Consider the following 15173-nt stretch of genomic DNA (forward strand, 5'->3'; position numbering starts at 1 on the left):
GCCTGTCTTTGTAAATATAATCTTATTAGAACATAACCATGTCCATTTGTTTACCTACGTTTATGGCTGTTTCCATCCTATACAGCAGAGTTGAGTAGTTCGGAAAGAGACTGAACAGGCCTGCAAAAACTAAACTATTTACCACCTATCCCTTCATAGAAAAAGCTTGTGGATCCCTACTGCTAGTCTGCGAATGAAGACAGAACTATGATTTTCATTTTTGTATACAATCTTCACGGTATAGGGGATGCTTGTTAGATATTAATCATTGCGCTACTGCACTTAACATTTTAAGTCCTAAACAACTCTGTGGGGTTAGATGCTCTTCTCTTGGTTCTACAGAAATCAATGAGGCAAAACAATTTTCTTGAGGATGCACAACCAATTATTCCCAACCTGGAAGTCAAACCCAGATCTGCCTGTCTGACCCCATGCCTTTCACCCCTGCACATCCTATAATGTTTCCCCACCCTTTTACACAGATCTAGGTTCATAAAATGACTCAATACTGGTTGTTAAATTGAAACAGAATTGGAATTACTACTTTAAAATATTTGCTTACCTTAATAAATCATTTGCCTACCAGGGAATACCATGCTAATTGAATTGACATCAACGGCCTGGGGAAAACTGGCAAGAGGGAAGCAGTTCTTTCCAATATGAAGGAAGAGTTGCATTTGCCCTTTCCACACAAACTATCTGCTCAGTTTTGGTCTGCAATAGGAAGCATTGACAAATTAATTAAGTTGACCAAAAGAAAAAAAATAAGACAGAATGATTGTTAATAGGATGATATCCCTGATTTGTGAAAAAGAGGGTAGAAAAGTTTATGATGACTTCAAATGGGATGAATTACCATTTTATGCTACCTTCTGTGCTGGGGTGGCTAGAACCAACACAAAAATGTTCTGCTGCTCAAGGCTCTGCACAGCTGAAGGACCTCACTGCTTCCAATGACTGATGAATAGATGTGATGCTTTTCACCGGTTATTCCCCAGCCTCAGGACTGCCAGGTCATGTGGACTGCTATACCACAGCTTGCACTTCTCCCTTCCCATTTTTCCCATTCTGGGATTTCTCTAATGCGGTTTTTGTTTTTGTTTTTATTTTTATTTATTTTTAGAAAGGCAGTTTTGCTCTTGTTGCCCAGGCTGGAATGCAATGGCATGATCTCGGCTCACTGTAACCTCCGCCTTCTGGGTTCAAGTGATTCTCCTGCCTCAGCCTCCCAAGTAGCTGAGATTATGGACCCACCATCATGGCTAATTTAGTATTTTTAGTAGAGACAGGGTTTCACCATGTTGGCCAAGCCGGTCTTGAAGTCCTGACCTCAAATGATCCACCCAGCCCAGCCTCCCAAAGTGCTGGGATTACAGGCATGAGCCACCGTGCCTGGCCTCAAATGTGGTTTTTATAGATAAAACTATTGCCTCTACAGACAAAATGCAATGATGAAATGCAATAGTAATGGAGAGGCACTACTGGGTTTAACCTTTTATTTTTACATTTGAGAAGACTCTCCTTTCCAAAGCACATAAGCAACAAAATGGTAGCTTTTTCTATGGGAAGAATGAAACAAAGTTTTCAGTGCCAGAGATGGCTTTGGATTATAGTTTGCTTATTATAATGGAATCTTATTTTTTTTTAGAAAAGTAGAAAACTCTAGACTGAAGGCCTCAAACACACTAATGAACATTTGTAATGGAAACCACCATTGCATGTGCACCACAGTCCCATTTCCAGAAAAAAACTTGCCATGCCAGAATCCAGGGTTGTTTTCTGTTATTAAGCATGCACTGAGATTATCAGAGGCAACCTGGAGAGTTCTGTGTGTTGCTGGAAGAACATTCTGGGAAGCAGACAGGAAGACAGTTACAGAGGTATGTCTCTGGGGTGTCTAGGTGCCATCGCTGGTGTTTGCATTGTCCCAGCTAACATGTGGATTATCATATTTTTTTCTTCTCCAAAAGTAGAAGTTAGAAGCAATGCTATAAAGATTCCAGTCCTCCAAACAAAGCTCATATGAGAGATTCATTTCAGAAACAATTTTCTTTCAGCTGTCATTTTTTTTTCCTAGCCTGTCTGAGCTTTTCTCATCCATTTTGGAAAACAAAAACGTTTTTTGACTAAGGCGAAAGTTGCAGAATTTTTTTTTTAAGTTCCAGAAATTATCACTCAGTTATTATTTAACTAAAATTCCCCATCTTCTGTAGGCCTCCTCCAATAAGTGCAGCCAGCCTTGATGTCTTCTCTTTCCAAATGAGTCACAGTCTCTGCTTCTCATACCTTGACTTCTCAAAGTGTTGTTTTTTGATCACCTGCATCAGAACTACCAAGGTGAACACGTTACAAATGCACATCTCTGGACCTTACCTCAGTCATCCTGAATCACAATATCTGAGATGAGACTCAGGCATTTTAACAAGCTGCCATGATTCTTCTACTCACTAAAGTTTGAGAACGGTGGTTGCATTGCTTCCAATTAGACAATGAGTAATTCTCAGATGATCCCTTATATGTCCTGTTGCAGTCACATGGGCCAGTTGTGTCCTGCTTAAAAGCACCTGGTCAACAGGAAGGGAAGATAAAATCAAGATGTTCACTCTGGTGCAAGATGGTGCCCACCAGAGGAAGAAGGTGTTTTTTCTAATTTGCACAAATGTCCCTTGGTTGCTCACTGATTACCCACAAGGCTACATCTGCCTGGAAGGGGCATCTTTTTCTAATTTATACAAGGGCTCTGTGTGGGCCAGCAGTGCCCTACTTGTAGATCTAATTTATGAGGCCCATGAGACAGTCATCACATGTTCAGCTTTTTGTCCTCCTTCCCATTGTACCACACATACCAGTAAAACTCAGTACGTGTAGAATCAAATTGAAAATGCTAACAACATATTAATACTAGAGAAAGAAAGACAGTTTTATCACTTAAATAACAATAGTCTCCTTCATTTCTCTCCTCCCCTGAATTGAGCAAAATCAGCAGAATTTTCCATTGCAGACCACAAATTGAACATACAGTCTGTGTGGGGGGCAAAATGAAATTCTTCTTTTCCTTCCTATTGGAAATAAAACTTTTTGGCAGTAATACTTGGATTGTTTTCTTTGGAAATTGCATTCATGTGATTTTCAAGATGTTTCCCGGGCTTTGTTGAAATTTGATCCGTTTAACAAGAAACACATAATTCAATTCATGTTAAAATTCTCAGGGTTACTTAAGAATAATTATGAGTTGTCCATGTGTGCTAGAAAAACAGTCCAGACTTCCTCAAGAATGGGAAGATTATTTGTCTCTCCGGGGTAATGCTTCTCCTGGTTAAGTATGCCCAGTGTTAAGAGTTTGCTCAAGAAGTGACCCCAAGTTTTTGCCTGGGAAGTAGTAGACAGGTTTCATGAGTTTCACTAGCAAAGCCATTTTCAGAGGTGATTTATCATGTGAAACAAGGGTCTCTATGAACTTTCATGGAAATGACAACATAACATCTCACACACCTAAAGAGAATGAGACTTGAGCTGAATTCTGAGATGTAATGGTTGGATTTCACCTAAATCATAGTTTTCTGAGCTCACTTTCTTGGCTAGCCTTTCTTTAACTTGCATCCTTCTTTTTTACTAAACCCTCTAAGCTACAGCTAAATCAAACAAAGCCCCATAAATCTCCCTTGCACTCATACCACTCCCCTAACACAGAAATGGAATCACCTGAGCTTTCATGGACTCACAAACAGCAAAGGTGAAATAAATGGAGAAGGCAGGGTGTACCCACTCCAGCCTGGGAGTTGAAGTTCTCCTGAGGCCTAGCAAGGCAGGAAATGCTTCTTGTTCCACCAATACAAAAAATAAAAAATAAAAAAGGGAGGGCTGATCCCTACTCATCTCTTTCTTAGCTGAGCCTCTTCTGGTGGGTTACAGGTAACATACACGCATTAGTTAGAGGTATTCATTACAAAGATACAGGAGTGTGTCTCAGAACCCAAAATCCGCAGAAAGAATGGAAACTGGAAATCAGAGGTCATCCGTACACAGGCAGTGTTTTCTTACCATTCTTCATATTTCCTTCTCTGGCTTCATGTACCAGCTTTCTCTTATCCCCATTAAACATGGGGAACACAGTAATCTCTGGTTTAAATGTTCTGTTTCAAAGGTCATCCCAGATTTGCTTTTCTTCATCCCAATTCCAAATGCCCAAAGAAGGGAGGCTGACTGACTCACTGTAGACTTATAACCTCTTCTGATCTAGTTATCTGTGGCTAAGGACAGAGTCAAGCTGGACCAGCATGAGTTCAGGGAGCTTGTCCCCATTCCCTTCTGGATGGTGGGAAGGAACATCCTTGAGAAAGCAAACTGGGCAGAAATCGAAAAGAGAACCTCTAAAATTCTAATTCCTATGATCCTAGAAACAAAATATTCCTTTAGGTTCATTTATCCCAACCACTCCATCCATGGAAGGGATCCGTTCCGCCACACACTTGACTAATGATTGATAATCCTTCAGCCCTGCTCGATTCCCCACCATGAGAATGGAGAGTTTACACATTATGATATCTCAGTATTACTAACATTTCTTTCTTAGGTTATAACAAAAATTCTTGCAGCAATGCCCATCCAAAGATAGTTCTATTAAAGCAGCTTATCTCTAACTTTGAAGTGATGTGTGTGTGTGTGTGTGTATGTGTGTGTGTGTGTGTGTATACACAGATATATATAAAATGTATATCATATATTTTCTAAAGTATATATATTCATATATAATATATTATCTATAAATCCAGGAGCTTAAAAAAAGGTTAACAGGAGGAAAGATGGCATGAGAAGAAGAACATAGGTTCTGGTGATAGACTGCCAATTTTCAAATCACTGTTCACTAGCTCTGCAACCTTCAACAAACACTTGAGCCTCTATTTCCTCAATTGTAAAATGATCACAGTGTCATGAAGATGAAATACTGTAAAGTGCAGAGAACATTCAGCTAAGTGCCTGACACAGAGTTGAAGCTCAATATGTGTTAGCTGCCATCATTTTCCTTTAGCATTACTTACTTGTAGAAATAAAACAAAATCACATATTTTCTAGGTCTTCTATCATTCTGCCACTGATATTTCTCAGTTTGACCAGATAACTTTCCTCAAAGGGCCTTGTCCATGCCAATGTGTAAGGCAATGACAGCACCAGAGTGCTTTTCAGACATAGCCTGGGATTCGTTTCTGGCGAGCGGGCTGGAGAAACATCCGCTCTTCACAGACCACCTGTCAAAGGGGCGGGTAGCATTCTATTTGTTATTCAAGCATGAAGCTGAAGCCTTCTCGCTCAAGCTGTAATGATGGGAACTGAGTAGAGAGGCTCTACTGCATGTGTAGTTTACAGAATTGAAATACAGAAGTTGACATTTTTATGGTTTTCATAATCTTTGAGAGTAAATGGTATAGCCAGAGTCAAGGAACTCTGCATCCGTTCTCACCTCTTGGGATTGGTGTAAAGGTGTAGAGAGAGAAAAAAAATGGAAACAATTGAAGCTACCTGAAGGATGTATTTGCTATTTCCTCTCCCTAAGGAGCCAAGGAGCGTTGCGTAATATCAGGCTGCCCTAATGCATGGGGACTGCATTACTCCCCAGGCTGCTGGTGTCCTCAAAGCAAGAGGTATCAAGAATGTGGTTAGCTTACATCTATTTAAAAGAATTACTATTGCATTTTGCCCTTTCTGTGAGTAGTGTGCCTGTTGATCTTCCTGGCAGCAAAACAGAATAGAATTGACCGGGCATCTTGAAGCAGAGCCTCTTCTATGTTCTGGAGTCACTGAGAGCTTTGGGAATCATGCCTGGACCACATGCACCACATTGATTTCCGTAACACTTGCTGAGTAGCCAGAACTTGTCAGATGTATCCCAAGATCTTACTGCTCTACAGAGATATAATTTTAAGAAAGAAAAGGGGGTTGGAGGAATGTCACATGTCCTAGTTAACCATTTTCTAAACACAAGATCTATGTGAGGCATGAGCTTTAATTCAGCAAACATTTACTGTGCACCTGCTATGCACTCTATATGTGGCAGTGCCATTACAAGGGAAGACTGAATGTACCCTAGAGTACTAGGAGTGTAGAATATAGCCAGATCTACCTAGGGTCAGGGAGAACTGAGAAAGTTTATCAGAAAGTGTGTTATTGATGAATGCCTTAAATAATGTTGTCAGTTTCTAAGAAAATGTAATCATATGAAAAATGCCCAGGCTGTAATGCTGAGTGAAATATACATATACTAAATCTTTTATAGCACAATTGAATTTGATTACACAAAGCACAAAGTATAAGGTGATACTTTTTTTCTATTTTATCTTCTATTTATACCTCCCTGATGAACAGATGTAATTATTATCTGTATTTTGTTATTTAAGTAAAAAAAAAAAACCACAAAAATGTTAACTTTAGTGGTTGATTATGATTAAATTTCTTGTTTGCCTCTTAATAGGCTATTATAACATTTAAGGTATCAGATAAAAATAACAAACTTTTATGTTATTTTTAAATAGATTCTTACATATATGGTCAATTACATATATGGTCAATTGACAAAAGGGCCAATACCATTAAATGAAAGAAATGATAGTCTTTTCAACAAATGGTGCTGGGAAAACTAGATATCCATATGCAAAAGAATAAAGGTAAGCCCTTACCTCACACCATATACAAAAATTAACTGAAAATGAATCAAAGACCTAAACAAAAGAGTTAAAACTCTAAAACAGTTAGAAGAAAGCATAGAGTAAAATAACGACATTGGATTTTACAGGGATTTCTTGGTTATGAAAACAAAAGCACAGACAACAAAAGAGAATAAATAAATCAGGGTTTATCAAAATTAAAAGCATTTGTGCATGAAAGTACACTATAACAACAATGAAAAGGCAATCCATAGAATGGGAGGAAACATTTGAAAAGCATACATTTGATAGTAGATTACATTTCAGAGTATTTTTAAAACTCCTATAACTCAACAACAAAATGAGCAACACGATTCAAAAATGGGCAAACAAAATGTGGTATATACATTAATGGAATTTTATTCAGCCATAAAAAGAAATGAAATTTTGATGTGTGCTAAAAAAAATGGATGAACCTTGAAAAGCATTATGCTAAGTAAAATAAGCCAGATACAAAAAGACAAATATTGTATGATTCCATTTATACAAGGTCCCTAGAAAAGGCAAATGCATATACACATAAATTATAATAAAGGTTACCAGAGGCTGTGGAGGAAGAGAACAAGGGAGTTATTAGCAGATCAGTACAGAGTTTGTTTGGGATGATGAAAGAATTCTGAAAATAGTGGCTACCAAAAAAAAAAAAGAGTAAGGTAATTCCTGAGGAGGGGAAGGATACTCCAGGCATGGAACAGAGAATATGAAAGAACGGAGGTGTGGATTGTCCCATGTTTGAATCCTGTGAGACTGTGTCATGGGTTGTATTAGAAAGGGAGGGTAGGGTCTAGGGCCTGGTTGAGCATGGCCCTGAATGCCAGTCAAAGAAAAGGAATGGCTTGAAAAAAAATAAAGCTGTCAAGCTTGCTTTTACATGCTAGACCTCTACCTAAAAATCCCTCAATTGTTTTGTGCTACTCTTGAAATAAAATATAGGCACTCCAGCTGTGATTGCATTCGCAAGATATTCTGGAATCTTTTTTCTGCATTGGCTTGAGATAGTTTCTGGTTCTTTCTGAAAGACCCTTGACTATGACATGAGCAGCCTTGGTCCATCCAAAGTCCAGCTCACTCCAAATCTCACCCTCCCCCTCTACTCAGTGAAAGCTAGGAAACACATCGTGGATGCCCTGCCCCAAAGCATGGGGCAGTATTCTCACTCTTCCCACAGCCGACCTATCATTCCTAGGCCTCACTACCATTTCCCATGCCACTAAGGGACTGGGGAAATGTGATGACTCAGTTTTAAAGTTTACCACCCAAATTTAGTGATGCCACCGAGCATACAAAAGGGCCACCTGTGTTTTCCCTTACATGTGATAAAGTTACTACTGATAAAGGTTGATTTCTTATTTTTCACAACCCAGGACAAACAAGAGTTTGGGCCAGCAAACATTTCTCAGATATCACCTCATAATGCACTTCCACTTCAAATAGTCCTTGGAACTTCACTGAATCTGTATTCAACTTCATTGAATCTGTATTCATCTAAGGCTCACTTAAATTAGGTTATCTGAAGATCCATTTGTAAATGAATATGAGGTTTCTTGATTCTTGATTGAGCACCTACCAGGAACAAGGCCTATGCTATACATGCAAATAAATACCAAGGCTATTGCCCTTAGGATATATACAATGATAGGGGTGGGAGAGATAGATATTCCCAACTAATTCAGAAGACAGAGGGAGATCATTACCACACCAAACACAATGAATAAAGCATTGCGTGGAGCTACAGGGGAGGATCATCCTGTTCCAGCTCAAAAATTACAATTGATGTGAGACTTAGCTGATTCAATGAAGAAACGTGTTTCAGCTGAGGAAGCAACAGGCACAGAGGCATAGAGGGAAGAAGTTCCAGGAATGAGAGGCTTTCTGACATGACAAAAACTAGATTGTCTGGAACCGTGCTGCACAATATGATAGCTAATAGGCTCCCAAGGTGATTTAAATTTTAATTAACTAAAATTAAATAAAATTTAAAATTCATCTTCTCAGTTGTCCTAGCCATATTTCAAACTTACATGGATTAGCCACAAGTGGCTAACATCTACTATATTGGACAGTACCAATATAGAACATTTCTACAATCACAGAATCTTCTATCGGACAACAGTAGGCTAGAGAGGAACAAGAAATAGTTATAGTTGAGGTTTATTCCTTATCTAGACATTTGGTAGGAAAGGTAAACATAAATTGTAAGCTTTAGGGATGTATTTTCACATAGTATGCTATGCATTGACTATGGTTCCAGATGTGAACCAAATCACATGGTTCACATATGTGATTTCTCTACCTTGTCATTCAAGATGGTTAGATTATGCTGCAGTAACAACTAGCCCCTTATCTTCATGGTTTAATCAACAAAGAATTATTTCTTGTGCTCACTGCATTTCCATCAACATGGGTGGTCACTCAGGTACCAGGCTAGTGACGATATCATCTTGACAAACACTTCCTTGATTAGCAAGACAGACAAGAAAAGAAGGTTGGTGCTGAACGTGAGCAGCTAAATGCCTCCGATGGAAATGACACACATCACTTCCACTCACATTTTGTTGGCAGATCACACAGCCACCATCAAGGGAGTAAGAAAGTATCTTCACATGTCACCAGAAAGAGAGAATGCAACCAGAATACTTGTATATAACCCTAAAGACTGCCCCTATGTTAATAATCAATTACCCACCAAGATCTCCAAGCAGAACAATTGACCACAAGTTTTGTTTTTTTTTTTTTAAGTCAGAGCTGCAAAACTGACAGAAACCTGACCAATAAGAGGCCTTAAACAACATCCAGGGACTGTTCTGGAACAAGTACCACTTCTTTCCTTTGCATTTCTAGGACACCATTTATAATAAAGAAGAATGAGAAGCCAGAGCAATGACTGTGGGGATTTCTTCCCTTGCCAGAATTGCTCCTCATGTAGCTGTCCATGCTATGGTGGCTCCAAGTTTTCTATAGGAGGGGCCTAAAAGCACAAACCTAACCAGGAGGAATGCAATGAGATTTGTCTTAAGGCTGGGTTTGCTTAGCAAGTTGGCTGTTTTTACTTAGAATACATGTTTATTTGGAATGGCTTATGGTGAGGGGACTGCTGATCAATATTATAGGGAGATAAAACAGCTCTAAGCCCCCACCCTGCACTGTCACCAGTCTGTGACTACGGAAGGTAATCAAAGAAAGGTGTGTTATTATGCCTCTTTAGACCAGAAAAAAAAAAAAAGTGGTGGCCCATTAGAGTGGCCAGCCATAGTGGTTTGCCTGGGACGGAGTGATTTCCCAGTGATTTACCGGTGCTCTGGCTACTAAAAAGAAACAATCCCAGGAAAACGGAAATGGTTGGTATCCTATGGCCGAGAAAGCACGCAGCTCTCAGACATATTTTATTTTGTCATTGGGCGTTATGTTTAAGTATCAGTAAGTTCGGATGATAAAAGAATTAGGTTTCCTTACCCTCTGGATACATGCTGCTTTTCACAATTCATAAGATATATCCACTCTGAGACCTGCATTCCCTCAGGGAAGTCATCAACCAAGGACAAGTGGTGGCAGCTGCCTCTTTAGACAGTTCACCTTCCCCCCACACCTCCCCCACCCCCCCCCCCCGCATGTCTTTACAGCCCTCACCTGAGCTGCTTTCACTTTTTTATGTCACCTGCCAGACCTGAGGCATGAGGCTGCATGTTACAAACACCCAGGTGGCCTTTACAGTTCCCATATTTAGACTGCACGCCAAAACGATGATATAAGGATCCTAGGGGTGGAACTCTGGCAACCACATTTTTCTTAATATGGTAAAATACATATAACACAAAATTCAGCATTTTAACCATTTGAGTATACAATTCTGTAAATTAAAGGTATTCACATTATTGTGCAACCATCACCACCACACATCTTCAGAAGATTTTTTTCATGATTCCAAATATAAACTCTGTACCCATTAAACAATAGTTCCCCATTCTTCCCCACCCCAGCCTCTGGTGACCACTGTTCTATTTTCTGTCACTAAATTTGTCAATTCTAGATAGCTCACATAAGTGCAATCATACAATATTTGTCTTGTGTCTAGTTTATTTCACTTAGTATAATGTTTTCAATGCTCATCCATGGTATAGCATGTATCAGTATTTTCTTCCTCTTTAATGAATAATATTCCATTGTAGGTATATACCACTATATTTTGTTTATCCTTTCATCCTTCTGTAGACGTTTATTTCTTCTTTTTGGCTTTTGTAAATAGTGCTGCTATGAACATAGAGGAACATGTTCATAGCATGTTCTATAGCATAGAGGAACATGCATCTATTAGAGTCCCTGCTTTTAATTCTTTGGGGTGTATACCTAGGAATGGAATTGCTGAATTGTTTTGTAATTCTATGCTCAATAACATTTGTATTTTTAACCCCCACCCCCATGGCCCACCACCAGGTGATTCTATTGTGCAGACAATGTTGTGGACTTCTGTATTAGAACTTGTAAACTCTGAAGAAGCTACACTTTCTCATTCCCATGCATGTGTGGCAGGGAACAGATGAACATCTTAGTTAATTCAGCCGTAAAACAGGACTTTAAAAACAGTCTTGAGAATACACAGAATGTCTTTCTGCCATCTTCCTCAAGCCTCTGAAAACAATCCTCCACAGCCCTTTATTGGATGCTTCTATCAACCTTCCAAAAGAACGACCCTCAAAGAATATTTCAAATGTCATTATATATGCTGCTTTAAAATTTTAGATCAATCTGTAGAATTTTATAAAAATGCACTGGATTAGAAAATGACACAAAAATAATATCCACTGGTTTTCTTTTATAATATCATGCAACTAAAGTGACACATTTTAGAGTAGTACAGTTATTAAAATGCAGCCCTGCGCTGGTATAAATGTCACTTATATTTAAAAGGAAAGTAATTTTACATGGTTTGCTCTCTTATTTTTTATCCTAGCAATACAGAGAGATTTGTGGATTCAGTGACTTCATCAGATGGTCTTATTCTTTCTACCATACTACTTTAAATTAGGACTGGAAGCCTTTAGAATCCTTGTTCCCAAGGGAATTTATAAAATGTCAAAATGGTCACATCAGCCACTGGGGGCTGGCCTGGGAATAAAGACTTAATTTGGCCATGGGAATAGAAGAGGGATATTTCCTTGAACTTCTTTCACCCTCCTGGTTTTTCTCCTATGAAAACATTCCATCATGCTGTATCATTGTCCAAACAGAAACACACGCAGCTGAACTCAATTTATCAGGGAGATCATTTAGGTATCATCTAGGGATAGGAAACCCGACTTTAGTGACTTGAACACTGAAGGAAGGTTATGAATTCACATAATCAGAAGGAAGAAGGGTAGACTTCAGATGAAGTATGATCCAGAGGCTCAATGTTCCCATAGCACGCACCTTCCCTTTCATTGGAGATCCTGTAGTGTTGTCTTTATCCTAAAGTGGCCGCCCAGCCGGTCCACACTCTCCCCTTATGCAACCCAAAGATCTACCATAGTTCTGTATCTTCCCTCTATACACCACACTGCCCAGAGGGAGTCATGAAGGTCTCCTTTAATAAAGCTAACAACATCCCTTCCCTGGTTGGGAGGCACCAATCTTACCCAAATCAGGTGACTGAGAATGGGAAGAGGGTGTTCTCCCATAGGAAACTCAGCATTCTTTCACTGAGAAAAGAGAGGAACTGATTCTTGGCAGCAAACAGCATGTGTCTACGATGTCAGCTGTGTTCTGTCCAATGCAGAGCACAGCATGAGTCTTAACCTCCCTTGTTCCAAGCAGCGTTGCCCAACAGAACTTTCTGCAGTCACAGAAATGTCCTCTTACGCCATCCAGTGCAACAGCTACCTATCCACATATGACTGCTTATTCAGTACCTGACATGTGGCTAATGCAACCAAAGCACTTGATTTTTGAGTTGTTTTTAAAAAGCAGATTTAATTTCAATAGCCACATATAGCTAGGTGCTGCCATATTGTGCTGTGCAGTTGTAGAAACTGATGCTCCATTAAAGCAACTGGAGAGCACATTTGTTTCTCTGGCAAGCACATAATATTTATGGCATATAATGGAGCATATTATCAATAAACTTTCATAGCTTTCTTTTCTGTTTAGGAGGGTACTGTATCATATCTTTGTCATTCTGTATATCTGCAATTAAATATTTAAACGTAAGATTTTACATTTATTTCAGGTGAAGTTTTCAGAGGATCCCCATCATTAAAAATATTTCTTATCCTGACTTTTAAAATATTATAATATTACTTGCTCCACCAATCCTATGTTGATCTCTATCATGAAGGGAATCTATTCTATAGCAGAGGTTTTTTTTTTTTTTTTTTTTTTTTTTTTTTTTTTTTTTTTTTTAACCTGAAGATAGTAAATGGCCTCCAAGAGAATGTGAAACTCCTGTAGCTTTTGGTGTGCTTCTACCATGCTGTGTTTGCCCCCTCCAAGGCAAAGTTAAGTTCATTAAGTTTTCAAAGATTAAAATCAGTAATCAATAATTTGCACCTTTGTGCAAATTATTAAAGCAGGGCCAAATTATATGGCCTGCTGTGAAAAATGGCCTTCCAGGTTGATACCAGTGTTTAAACCCCAGGCTCTGTCTCTGGTCCCTGAGACCAGAAAGGTGGTGAGTTTTTTCAGGCTCCTGTCCACCATGTGGCAGAGCCACAGAAATCAGAAACTTACTCACGTTGATCTCTTTAAGTTTTGACTTCTTCCCCAAATCTGCTAACTGTTGTTCATTCTCTAGAGCCCTTGCATAGCTGTTTTTGTATTTACAGTTCATAGTTGTTATATGTTAGTGTCCTTCTTATTAAGTAATGCATAACATGTATTTAACCAGATCTCTATTAATGACAATTTAGAATCTTACTAATTTTTTTATCAGTCCAATCATTTCTGAAATGAACATCCTTATGTGTGCCTTGAGCAAGAATGCAACTAAAGACTGAAAAGTGGGGTATCACTTATGGAGTAAGCACATTAAGATTATAAAACATGTGGTAGAAGGTCTGAAACCAATAATTTTATCATAGATAATATCATCATATTAATTATTTAGTATGAATTAATACACATAATAAAAGTCCAACATTTATCTATTGTAGCAAATGTACCAAAATGCTTTCAGAGAGGGTGGCCGCCCCGTAGTTACCACCAAAATGCTTTCCAAAGGGTGAGTGCTGCCAATGCCCTGGTATATACAGCTAAGGGAACTTTGAATATTTTTTCTTTGCAGAACATTTGAAGAAGAGGCTTTTCTATCCATTTGCAGTGAATTTTACATGACTATCAAAAGTCACAAGGCCAGAGAACATAGAAGAAGTTGAGCAATCCAAGGCACTTAGTTGCTCTTGATATCCTTGCTTACATCTTAAAACTAGGCTCAGGACTGTAGGGACCATCTCCTCACGCTTTGCCTTGTCTCATGCTTTGAGGCAATCAGGGAAGCACTGTATTTGTACAATCTCAGAGCCACAAAGTTTGCAAAAGTGCACACTGCCAGGGCAGGATGATGAAAAGGAAGCTCCTCTCAACTGTCCACCCTTAACGTATGCTAGCCCCACTATCAACAATCAGCAGCCTTCCCAGAGAGCAAACATTAAGGATTATTAAGGCTTCATTTCATAATTTCCACTTTGATTCAAAAATTTTAGGAGGCTATGATCTTACTTTATGATTCTTTCTTTCCCTATGGAGTTAGAATGGGTGATCTGACATTATAAGCTGGAAAAGGCAGGGTTTTTTCTTTATGGCATTAAATATTCTCTTTCATGATGGTGTTTAACTTGACAAATGGCAAATAGATCATGAGGTAACCTGTATAGAAGTGTTTTCAAGGGAGGTTTGGGAGTTCTGAAAAATTCACCTTGCCCCATGGCATGTTGAAAGCCCATTATCATGTCTGATGCCCTTTATGCTGGCACCATGTACCATATTGGTGCGAGAAAGCTAACCAGTATGGGGAGAGACTTGGGGTTTCCATTTCATATACAGCAAAGTTGTTTTTCTAGTGAATTCTAAGAACATAACAAAGATGCCATTGGTATCAAGCTTTTTCACATATTTTTTTTCAGTCAGGTGTTTCTGAAGGATAGACTAAGCATTTACATGTGCCAAGCCTCAGTCTAGACCCTGTGGGGAATACGAACATGAAATATCCTTAGACCAGCTTTGGGTAGGGTCCTAGTTAGTTTCTTGCTCAGGATAGCTTCCAAGGTCAGACTCTTTATGCAGTTCAATGAGGCAGTACTGACATTTTAAGAGAAATACAGTTTGGACCTTTATGGAAAGAATGTAGAGCATGTAAGTGTTAAGTAAAAAATTACAACTGTGTGAATTCACAGTGATGTGAAGGTTCTCACCCTGCTTTATAACTTAAAACCAGCTGAGTTCATGTCCCTCCTTCCCCATTAGACAGCCAACATCTAGTAAGCAATGAGCCCTTGCTTTTTTTTT

This window comes from Saimiri boliviensis, chromosome 20 (genome assembly GCF_048565385.1).
Source record: "Saimiri boliviensis isolate mSaiBol1 chromosome 20, mSaiBol1.pri, whole genome shotgun sequence".
In the NCBI taxonomy this organism is placed as follows: domain Eukaryota; kingdom Metazoa; phylum Chordata; class Mammalia; order Primates; family Cebidae; genus Saimiri; species Saimiri boliviensis.